Source organism: Pristiophorus japonicus, chromosome 23, assembly GCF_044704955.1.
Source record: "Pristiophorus japonicus isolate sPriJap1 chromosome 23, sPriJap1.hap1, whole genome shotgun sequence".
Lineage (NCBI taxonomy): Eukaryota > Metazoa > Chordata > Chondrichthyes > Pristiophoridae > Pristiophorus > Pristiophorus japonicus.
The window spans coordinates 40,567,429-40,579,400 of record NC_091999.1 but is presented as its reverse complement, the minus strand read 5'-3'; the positions used below and the strand labels follow the sequence as shown (position 1 = coordinate 40,579,400).

General features: G+C 48.0%; 1 pseudogene; it reads right to left on the bottom strand.

Moving 5' to 3' along the window:
- The window catches only part of LOC139235649 (zinc finger protein 16-like), a 69,537-nt pseudogene extending 57,777 nt beyond the window's left edge, over positions 1 to 11,760 (bottom strand).
- Between the last annotated feature and the right edge of the window lie 212 nt (positions 11,761 to 11,972).

Here is an 11,972-nt window from a genome sequence, read left to right as displayed (position 1 = left end):
ATGACGACACTTGTTGCACACGTGATTGACCAGGACACGAGAAGTGTGGTTGCTGCACAACGACAGGGTTTCATCTGTTTCAACAGAAACAACTACACTGTGTTACTTCCAGAAATAATCCCCACTGTCTGGCCTGAATGAATCCATGTCACTACCAAATGCTGCAATGTTTCCTCCACCCCACAGAGTTCCATCTGTTTAAAGCCACGACAAAAATGTCCCATTTCCTCCTGGAGTTTGAGGGCAATCAGCTTTAACAATGGGGCAGAGTTTCAGCCAATGAGCGAGATCCAGACCCAGCCCCGCCCACTGGGGGCTGCAAGCCCCACCTCTCGTACACTGTGATTGGTTGGAGGATCAACCGCCTGCCTGGTCCTCCAGCCCCGCCCCCACTCTCCCTATTGGTCGGGAGCTGCCGTCAATCAGCCAGGCAGTGTGAGCTGAGCATGCACAGTGGGTGAGTCAGCAGGTGAGAGATGGGCGTTGGGAGGGAGCGGGTTAATAAAGAACGCGCTTATTTGTACTTCCAAAATGGCCACCACGCCGCACCATTTGTCTATGATTGGTCCCTTGGAGGATAAGCCACACCCTGAGATTTCACTGGAATGTGTAACTGGAACCGCCCATCCCAAGGTCTCACTGACTTTGCAAATTGTAACTTGATCCACTTTGACTTCCTGAAGCGACAGAGGACAGAGCTCCCCATAAGATAGCAAGGGCCAGCCAAAGTACCTTGCCCCCATCCCAATGCATGCCTCCCCCAGCTGAAGTGCATTACCCCAGTCCCAGTGCATGCCTCCCTTGGTCAAAGTGCATTACCCTAGTTGCAGTACATGCCTCCCCCAGTCCCAAGATATGCCTCCCCCAGCGGAATGCCTTACCCAGTCCCAGTGCATGCCTCACCCAGCAGAAGTGCCTGACACTAGTCCCATTGCATTTCTCCTCCCGCCAAAGTGTCTTACCACCGTCCAAGTATATGCCTCCCACAGCCAAAGTGCCTTACCCCATTCCCAGTGCAGGCCTCCGCCAGCTGAAGTGCCTGACCCCAGTCCCAGTGCAGGCCTCCCTCAGCCGAAGTGCCTTACCCCAGTCAGAGTGCATGCCTCCCCCAGCTGAAGTATCTTACCCCAGTCACAACATATGCCTCCCCCAGCCGAAGTGCCTTATCCCAGTCGCAGTGCATGCCTCCCCAGCCAAAGTGCCTTACCCCAGTCAGAGTGCATGCCTCCCCCAGCTGAAGTGTCTTATTCCAGTCACAACATATGCCTCCCCCAGCCGAAGTGCCTTATCCCAGTCACAGTGCATGCCTCCCCCAGCCGAAGTGCCTTATCCCAGTCACAGTGCAACCCTCCCCCAGCTGTAGTGCCTTACCCCAGTCCCAGTGTATGCTTCCTCCAGCTGAAGTGCCTTTCCCAGTCCAAGTCCACCTGCCACCAGCCGACGTGCCTTACCCAAGTCCCAGTGCAGGCCTCCCACAGCCGAAGTGCCCTACCCTAGTCCCATTGCATTTCTCTCCCTGCCGAAGTGTCTTAGCACTGTCCCAGTATATGCCTCCCCCAGGAAAAGTGCCTTACCCCAGTCCCAGTGCAGGCATCCCCCACTCGAAGTGCCTTACCCCAGTCCCAGTCCCAGTCCATGACTCCCCCAGCCGAAGTGCCTTGCCCCAGTCCCAGTGCAGGCCTCTCCCACTCGAAGTGCCTTTCCCCAGTTAGAGTGCATGCCTCCCCCAGCCAAAGTGGCTGAATCCAGTCGCATTGCATTTCTCCCTCATCCGAATTGTCTTACTACAGTCCCAGTATATGCTCCCACTGCCGAAGTGCCTTACCCCAGTCCCAGTATAAACATCCCCCAGCCGAAGTGCCTTACCCCAGTCCCAGTGCATGCCTCCCCCAGCCGAAGTGCCTTACCCTAATCCCAGTATATGCCTTCCCCAGCCAAAGTGCCTAACCCTAGTCCCAGTGCATGCCTCCCCCAGCCAAAGTGCCTTATCCCAGTCCCAGTGTTAGCATCCCCCAGCCGAAGTGCCTTACCCCAGTCCAAGTATATGCCTCCCCCAGCCGAAGTGCCTTACTGCAGTCCCAGTGCATGCCTCCCCCAGCCGAAGTGCCTTACCCCAGTCCAAGTATATGCCTCCCCCAGCCGAAGTGCCTTACCCCAGTCCAAGTATATGCCTCCCCCAGCCGAAGTGCCTTAACACAGTCCAAGTGAATGCCTCCCCCAGCTGACATACCTTACCCCAGTCCCAGTTTATCCCTTCCTCAGTTGAAGTGCCTTACCCCAGTCCCAGTGCATGCCTCCACCAGTTGAAGTGCCTTAGCCCAGTCCCAGTGTTAGCATCCCCCAGTTGAAGTGCCTTACCACAGTCCCAGTGTATCCCTCCACCAGTTGAAGTGCATTACTGTAGTCCCAGTGCATGTTTCTCCGAGCCGAAGTGCATTACCCAAGTCACAATATATGCCCCCCCAGCCGAAGTAGCATTTCTCAGTGCAAATGCATGCCTCCGTCAGCCAAAGTACCCTACCCCAGTCCCAGTATATGCGTCCCCCAGCCAAAGTGCTTACCCCATCTCACTGTATCCATCCCCAGATGAAGTGCCTTACCCCAGTCCCAGTGCATGCCTCTCCCAGTTGAAATGCCTAACCGCAGTCCCAGTGTATGCCTCCACCAGTTGAAGTCCCTTACTCCACTCCGAGTGCACACCTCTGCCAGCCGAAGTCCCTTACACCCGTGCCAGTGCATGCCTCTCCCAGCCAAAATGCCTTGTCCCAGTCCCAGTATATGCCTCCACCAACCAAAGTGCCTTAAACCAGTCGCAGTTTATGCCTATCCCAGCCAAAGTGCCTTACCCAGTCCAAGTGCACACCTCCCCCAACAAAAGTGCCTTACCCCAGTCCCAGTGCATGCCTCCCCCAGCCGAAGTGCCTTGCCACAGTCTGAGTGCAAGCCACCTCCAGCCAATGTATTTTACCCCAGTCGCAGTGCATGCCTTGCCCAGCCGAAATGCCTTACCCACATCCCAGTGCATGCCTCCCCCAACCGAATTACCCTACCCCTGCCCCAGTATATTCTCCACCAGCCGAAGTGCCTTACCCTAGTCCCAGTGCATGCCAACCCCAACCGTAGTGCCTTACCCCAATCCCAGTGTATCCCTCCCCCAGTTGAAGTGCCCTTAGCCCAGTCCCAGTTTATGCCTCCCCCATTTGAAGTGTCTTATTCCAGACCCAGTGTAGCCCTCCCTCAGTTGAAGTGCCTTTCCTCCAGTCCCAGGGAATCCCTCCCCCAGTTGAAGTGCCTTACCCCGGTCCAGTGTATCCCTGCCCCAGTTGAAGTGTGTCGAGGAAATTTCTAAGTTAAAGTAACTCAAGCGGAGATTTCAGAGTCTTGCTTCAAGAGATTCTTTTAATATGTACAGGCGAGATATCTCGGTGAGATGCTTGGTCCTTACCAAGGCAATACTCTGAAATTCTATAGAAACTTGTTCCATCTTTATACAGAAAAAAAGGAATTTTATCTCTACAATTGACACCTACATTATTCAGGAACATTACCAATTCTAAACAGGGCACAAAGGTCAGTTTACACAGCCCAACAGTATCTTGTCACGTCATTATTCAATCTTTTCGAGGGTCAGCAAGATCATCACTAAAAGCCCCTCTTATCAGAGAAATCAGTTTGTCCAGGCAATGGGGGTATCTTAACATATACAAATACCAGATGTACAGCTTTCATGTTATCTGTTCTTTTCTAACAAAGAAGAGACATCAAGTATTTTCTGGCCTTGCAGGATTCTGCAGTCTCAGCACAGAATTAAACTTACTAAAAGGAAAAGAGAAATTTAACCCCTTCCTATATCGTGAACTAAAGTTCTTCCACAACTCCCTCCTTGTTGATCTTTTATCTTTAATGATCAACATGCTTTCCTTCTTAGAAAGAAAAGGGAGGCTCATACCCCTCGGGGTAAGGTCTCATCTCTAAACATTCTTTTTCATTATAGTCATCTAACTGTCCCTCTATTCTGTTTAACCTTCCTTTCACGATCACATTTTTCTGCTCTATTTTTTCTACTAGGTTCATTACTTGTCTGTTATGTAGCCAGATACCTGTAGTTGCTGTAGCCCTTCATCCCACGCGTTTCTCAACTCTATACTTTCTCCTATTAGTCCTCCTACAACCTGGATTTTGTTTTGCAGGGTCTCTATATCTATTGTGTTCAAGGCTCCCATTCCTACTCCTACCCCACCTAATACAGTTCCCAGCACGTCTCGCTTTTTTCTCAAGGATCGGTCCAGTGTGACTCCAACACTGGTCGTGTTGCAACCATCCCTCTCCCTTAGCGGATATAGGATTTGTATGGTTAAATTTACTATACCTGGGGATCTTACTACCGATATGCAGGTGGTCAATATCCGTTTTAAATGGCCCGGATCTCTTTTTTGTACGGTTCATGCACTTTACCCATCCTCTGTTTTCTATTTTAAAATGACAATCTTCTTCGGGGTCACAAAACGTGCCATTAGTTTCTTGGCTCTCAGCTATTTCCTTGCTGGTCAGGCATGTCATTCCGCAGGCCTCACACCTTACTGTGAAGTTCCCCACTTTGCAATCCTCTTTTTCCGAACATACATAAGTGTCCTGCTGTCCTGCTTTGTCAATCGTGCCCCAGGCCATTTCTCCTTTCCATATTTTACCTTCTTTTATAAACCTTTCTTCTGTTTTAACTCTTCCCACTGCCAGAAGGATTAACATACCCAGTGTCCCCTGATAGTTTTGCCAGGAGTCCTTCCTCATCTTCCTCCCTTTGTTTTCTTCTATAATGCTCCTGAACCAATTCGTTAAAATAATAGCTTACTAGTACAATAGTAACAGTGATCTACAAGATAAAGACCCAAATTGGTATACAGGCAAGTTCTGACATCTAGCTTGATACTTCGGGGTATTATGCTCTTAGTCCAGCCTGTCTCGGTAGAAACAAAAGGGGATGAGTACAGTTCTTTTCGGGGTGTGTCCGCCCTAGCTCGGTATTTCTTCTTCTTGCTGTGTTTCGTCTGGAAGGTAGTATTTACATCGGGTGGCATGTATCCAATTTGGATGTTTTTCCAGTTTCAGGGCGGTTCTTGTTGTGAGGATTATCTGATATGGTCCCTTCCACCTAGGAGAAAAAGATTCCTTGTTTAGAGTTTTCACTAATACTTGCTCTCCCGGCCTGAAAGGGTGCATGTTTCCCTCTGACGGAGGTACTTGGGTCTGTTTTATTCGCTCATGCAGGCTTCTCGCTATTTCACACATGGCCTGAGCATATTTTAGCGACTTTTCGTCATTCCAAATTAATGCTACCTTTTCTGCTCCTAGTGGCGGTTTCACACCAGTAGGCATTGGCCTTCCTAATAAGGCTTCATGGGGTGTCAAACCAGTATTTCGGTTCTTTTGGTTTCTTATGGTATATAGTACCAATGGAAGGGCATCTGGCCATTTTAGTCCTGTTTCTTGACATACTTTAGTAAGGGTGGACTTTATCACTCCATTGACTCTTTCCACCATGCCTGAGGACTGAGGTTGATACGGTATGTGCAATTTCCACTGGAAACCTAGCGCTTCGGCTAGATTCTGCACTATTTTTCCTGTAAAATGTGTTCCTCTGTCACTGTTGATTCCCATAGGTATCCCATATCTTGGCACTATTTCTTTAAATAGGATCTTCACTACTGTTCGGGCATCATCCTTCCTTGTTGCATATGCCTCTACCCACCTTGTAAACATATCTACTATTACTAATAGATACTTAAAGCCTAATACTGGAGGCATGTGGACAAAATCAATTTGCAAATTTTCAAAGGGCATGCTTGGTTGGGGTAGATGGTCATATTCTGCAGGCGTCTTTCCTCTATTGTTTTGTTGGCAAATTTGGCAGGTTTTAGCAATTTTCTCAATTATTACTGTTATTCCTGGTGCATACCATTGCGCATTGATAGCATGTATCATCCCTCCTTTGCCCATGTGAGCCTGACCATGAGCTAGGCGAGACAAGGGCAAAAACAAAGACCTGGGACATACAGTTCGTCCGTCAGGATGGGTCCAGATATTTTTTTAAAAACATCCTTGTTTCTCCCATGTTTTTCTTTCCTGCACTGTAACTTGTTGCTGTGCTATTTCAAGTTGTTGGGTGCTCAGTGTTGGCAGAGGGGAGACTGAGGCTGCCTGTAGGCAGCACGTCTGTTCCAAAGCGGCTCGTCGGGCCGCCTCGTCGGCCCTCCTATTTCCTATTGATACTTCATCTTCACCAGTTGTGTGGGCTGCGCATTTAATAACAGCAACCCTTTTTGGCAATTGAATGGCATCTATCAGGTTAAGCACTAATTGTGAGTGCTTAATATGCTTCCCGCCAGAGGTGATGAAGCCTCTGTTTTTCCATAGTTGTCCAAAATCATGGACTACACCAAATGCATATCTTGAATCGGTATATATATTAGAAGATTGATTTTTTAGCTAATATACATGCTCTAGTTAGGGCGAACAATTCAGCTGCCTGTGCCGAGGTTCCGGGGGGCAAGGCAAATGCCTCAACAATTTCATATGGGTTCACAATAGCATAGCCTGCCAGGAGCAAATTGTCTGATGGTCTGTGAGACGACCCATCTGTATAAAGAATGAGATCGGGATTGTCCATTGGTTCCGTAAGCAAATCTGGTCTAGGCATGGTAGCCATCTCCACTGTTGACAGACAGTCGTGCTGGTCTGGGTCCTCTATTTCTCTAGTGGAGCTGGTAGGAACAAAAACAGCAGGGTTTACTGCAGGCGCACGGCGAAAAGTGTAGTTAGGGTGTGACAACAGCAGCACCTCGTAGCCTGTCCTTCGGGATGCTGTGAAATGCTGAGTTGCTGCGGAATTCAACAATAACAGCACCGCATGCGCGGTGATAACAGTGCACGGATAGTCCAATACAATTGGTACTGATTTTTCCACCATGACCGCAGTAGCGGCTACAGCACGCAGACAAGCAGGCATTCCTCGTACTACTGGGGGGAGCATTACCGAATAATAAGCAACTGGTCTATTTCCCCCACCATGTTCTTGGGTTAACACTGCTGTTGCGAATCCTTCTTTTTCATTCACATACATTTGAAAAGGTTTCGAATAGTTCGGAAGTCCCAATGCTGGAGCGTTAGTAATAGCATTTTTTTTAACTGTTTAAATGCTTCTTCCCTCTCAGGGGTCCATTCCACTTTAGGTGGGGACCCTATGGGGCACCGCAGAATAGACTTGTCCAACATGGTTTTTATGTTTAGCCCAGAGTTCGGGGGACACTTGACTCAGTGCCATTGGTATGTTAGGGCTAGTTTGTCCGGGGGGTTGCTGTTTTTCAAACGTAGCATCGTGCCCTTTTCTCTCCCAGTGGAGAATTCCTCTGTCACGGGTGATAAATTCTAGCCGTATATCCTGCAGTTCTATCATCGCCCATGGTTGATAACCTGGTCGCTGTCTTTTCTCTTCTATGTCTAAGATCATCCCGCCCATGTCTTTAGGTTTTGCTGGGGGCTTTACAGCCAATGTCAGATGGGGTGTCGTATTTTCTTCTTTAAATCGTTTTTGTTGTAACGGTGTTAGCTCCACGGCCACCCCCAACCCTTCAGATCCGAAATAAATGTGGGGAGTAGCTTCTATTACTTCGTTTTTATTTAAGAACGGTTGCACAAAGCGCTGATAGTCTTCAGCCCTGTGTCGAGTATACCAGGCTGTACAGTGAAGCTGAACTGCCTCAAAGCTTGTTAAGATGATATACAATAACTCTTTAATATTAGGGTCAATTTTAATCTTTAAGTTTTCCACTGCCTCTTTTATCAGGGGGGAGTAGAAGTTGCCACTCAGTTGCCAACTATAAAGGGCAGCACTTTCTTCATTCTTTTCCTCTTTCTCTCTTTCTATCCCATTAAAGAACTGATGAATGTTATTTGGAGGGATCTCCATAAACATCCCTTCCTTTGTGCAATATATTGTGGCTCCTAGTTTGCACAAAGTCTGTCTTCCTAATAGAGGGAGAGGCGTTGTCTTAGAGACTATCAGGGTTTCGTCATTAACTTGTTGTCCTTCAATTGTCAATTTAGTAGGTTCGGATAAAAAATCTTTCAAGGGGACGCCGGCCACACCCATGCTTAAAACAGTGGTGTTGCTTACGGGTAATCCCACAGAGGGCGGTACAGAGGACATAGTGGCGCCGGTATCCACCAGGAACTTTACATAAGTGTTTCCTACTTTTAGTATTGCTAAGGGATTTTCTTCTATGTCCGTTGATAAGCGAAGAGTCGCTGCCTGTACCGTTATGCCTCTGGGGCATCCCTATGCTGATTGATACGGATTGGGGTTAGAAAAGGAAAATTGAGGGGCTGGTGGAGGTGGAGGTTCGGAAAAGTTCCCTTGCGACCCTCTATTCTGTTTGGGCGGGCATCTACAGTCGCGAGCCCAATGCCCTATTCTTCCACAATTTCTACACTCATCTTGAGAGCGATCTCGCTGTGACCACTGTCCTCTTCCTCTTCCTCTACCCCTAAATCCCCCTCGATTCTGCGCCTGCCCTCCGCCTCTCTGCTGGTAATATTGACCTGTTGCTTTGGTTTTACTTACGTAATTGAACAATCCCTCCCTGTCCATGTTTGCCAAGACAGTGACTGTCTCTTTCCAGGTTTTTCCTTGCCAATCTAAAACTTTAATTTTGTAGGTCTTTGCATGCTGTGGTAACATGCAGTTCAGCAGTGTTTGTACTGCTAAAGGTTCATTCGTATCCAAGGGTATTCCTGCATACTCCTCCCAGCTATTTTTCCACCTGGCTGCGAAATCTATCATTGATTCTTCCGCTTTCTGCAAACAGCGAGTAACCTCCCCTATATCCCCATGTTGTCTAGCCCCTTGTAGAATTGCATTCCGTCCTCTATTCTGTAGCCAGTGTGTTAAAGATTCGTTTCCTTCATTTAGCAAATCATTATTAGCTCTCCAATCCCCTTCTTCTCCGGGCGGGATATGGAACATATCTTTTACTCCCTGCCAGGAAGATCCGTACGCTGCTTGTAATAATAGTTTAACATCCCCTGGTAGCGGATTATAAATTGTACAGGTCTGCTCAAGCCAGTTATGAAATGCAACAGGTTTCTTTACCGGGTTTGGGGCTGCAGAGATCATATCTCTGGCCTCTCCCGGAGACCAGGGTTTTAAAACCGCTGTGGTTCCTATCATTACTCGGGGATTTTGGAGGAGGAGGGTAGAGTCGGCTTCTGCCTGAGCTGGGGTTGTTTGTGACCTTAGGACCATACCAGCTCTCAGATTGGCTCCCCCTTTCTTTCTCTCCTGATTTATTCTCTGATATTTTTACTTTCGGAGGCTGATGTCTTTTTGCAACCTCTAGCCATTTAATAAAACATTTATCCATATAATCTTTGTCCCAAGTAGGGTCTCCTCCCCCTTCCTTAGTTATTTTCCTCCATTCTTCGATTAAAGACAATTTAAAACTTCCTCCATATGGCCAGTCCCCATCAGACCAACCATATAAATCGCTACTAAACGTTACCGCGTATCGGTCATCTCCTGTTTCTTTAATTACAGTGTCCGCCGGCGAGCCGGGTGGCACAATTGGATCTCCTACCTTCTCTCGTTGCTTTACTACCTTACGAATCCTTTTTTCAGTTTTACGCTGCATACTCATTCTTTTAGTTGGAGGGTCGGTTTTCTTCCCTTTTCTAGGAACTGGACGCAAGCATCCTGCTCGACTAGAGCTGTTTCCCATTCTCTCCGGGTGCAGTTTCTCGCGGTGTTTCCTGAAACGAGAGGTTAAGACACGCCCACAAAAATATATACACACACAGTATTTACAAAGCGCTCACCGGTGTCTCTTTTCGGCTCAGCTCGGGTCTCCTTTAGCTTTCTTGTTATTTTAGCTTCTTACGGTAGCTACCCTATGCCTCACCCTTCCGGGATCTCGGCGGCTTGCCCCCTTTTCTAGGACAGCCTAGGCACTTTCCCCCTTAAGCTGGGAAAATCCTTTTAAAATTCCTCTTTTTCTTTTAAGCCAATTTTTACTTTTAAACTTGTTCGTTTGGGATCTCGTTATCAGAGATCCTGCCGACTACGCCAGAAACTGTCGAGGAAATTTCTAAGTTAAAGTAACTCAAGCGGAGATTTCAGAGTCTTGCTTCAAGAGATTCTTTTAATATGTACAGGCGAGATATCTCGGAGAGATGCTTGGTCCTTACCAAGGCAATACTCTGAAATTCTATAGAAACTTGTTCCATCTTTATACAGAAAAAAGGAATTTTATCTCTACAATTGACACCTACATTATTCAGGAACATTACCAATTCTAAACAGGGCACAAAGGTCAGTTTACACAGCCCAACAGTATCTTGTCACGTCATTATTCAATCTTTTCGAGGGTCAGCAAGATCATCACTAAAAGCCCCTCTTATCAGAGAAATCAGTTTGTCCAGGCAATGGGGGTATCTTAACATATACAAATACCAGATGTACAGCTTTCATGTTATCTGTTCTTTTCTAACAAAGAAGAGACATCAAGTATTTTCTGGCCTTGCAGGATTCTGCAGTCTCAGCACAGAATTAAACTTACTAAAAGGAAGAGAGAAATTTAACCCCTTCCTATATCGTGAACTAAAGTTCTTCCACAGTGCTACCTTCCAATCTCGGGGAACAACCCATGACTCTACTGAGCTGATGGAGATATGGGCAAAATGCTGACAGAGCACCCGTCCCATCTCTTTAAACACCCTTGGGTGGATATCATCCGTACCTTACAATGTCAAGTTGAACCCGCATGGCGACTTTGCTGTCAATGAAGAGTGATTAGAAAGACCAAAGTGCCATTTGCCCCTCTCAGTGTGACCCTGAAGGACTGTGTCCAGGCTGAAGTTCTCCCCCCTTACGATCCTCCGCCCAGATTGTCCTCACTGAGCTCCAGCCAGGTGATGCTAAACTCTCGGGTGGGAAAGAAAGAAATCCACACCAATGTGTTGAAAGCAACAAGAATTTATTTGTCTTTCTCCCAAATATTAAACTCCAGTCCAGTTCCAGGAGTTATTGACATCAGCGGAAACAAACCCCAACTGTCAGAATGAATATGGTTCAGTCCGGATGTGATTAACAGCAGCAATAACAGCAGAATCCCACCCCTGCAGTCACTTGTGAACTCTCTGGTGTTTCAGCAGGGTGGATGACTGAGTGAATCCCCTCCCACACTCAGAGCAGATGAATGGCCTCTCCCCAGCGTGAATTCGCTGGTGCCTCAGCAGGTGGGAGGACCGAGCGAATCCCTTCCCACAATCGGAGCAGGTGAACGGCCTCTCCCCGGTGTGAACGCGCTGGTGTGCCAGCAGGTGGGAGGACCGAGGGAATCCCTTCCCACAATCGGAGCAGGTGAACGGCCTCTCCCCAGTGTGAACTCGCTGGTGTATCAGCAGGTTGGATGACTGAGTGAATCCTTCCCCACACTCGGAGCAGGTGAATGGCCTCTCCCCAGTGTGAACTCGCTGGTGCCTCAGCAGGTCGGCTGACCGAGTGAATCCCTTCCCACAATCGGAGCAGCTTAACGGTCTCGCCTCAGTGTGAACTCGCTGGTGTATCAGCAGGTTGGATAATTGAGTGAATCCCTTCTGACACTCAGAGCAGCTGAATGGCCTCTCCCCAGTGTGAACTCGCCGATGTGTTTCCAGCTGGGATGGGTAGTTGAAACATTTCCCACAGTCCGCACATTTACACAGTTTCTCCCCAGTGTGACTGCACTTGCGTTTCTCCAGGTTGGATGATCGGCTGAAGCCTTGTCCACACACAGAGCACGTGTACTGTTTCTCCCCGCTGTGAACAGTGCTTTTTGCTTCCATGGTCAAAGGCCGATGATATTCCGTTCCCGATGAATCGAGTGACTCCGTCAGATCTTAATGTGATGTTTGGTTTGGGCCTCTGGTTGACAAATCCTCCC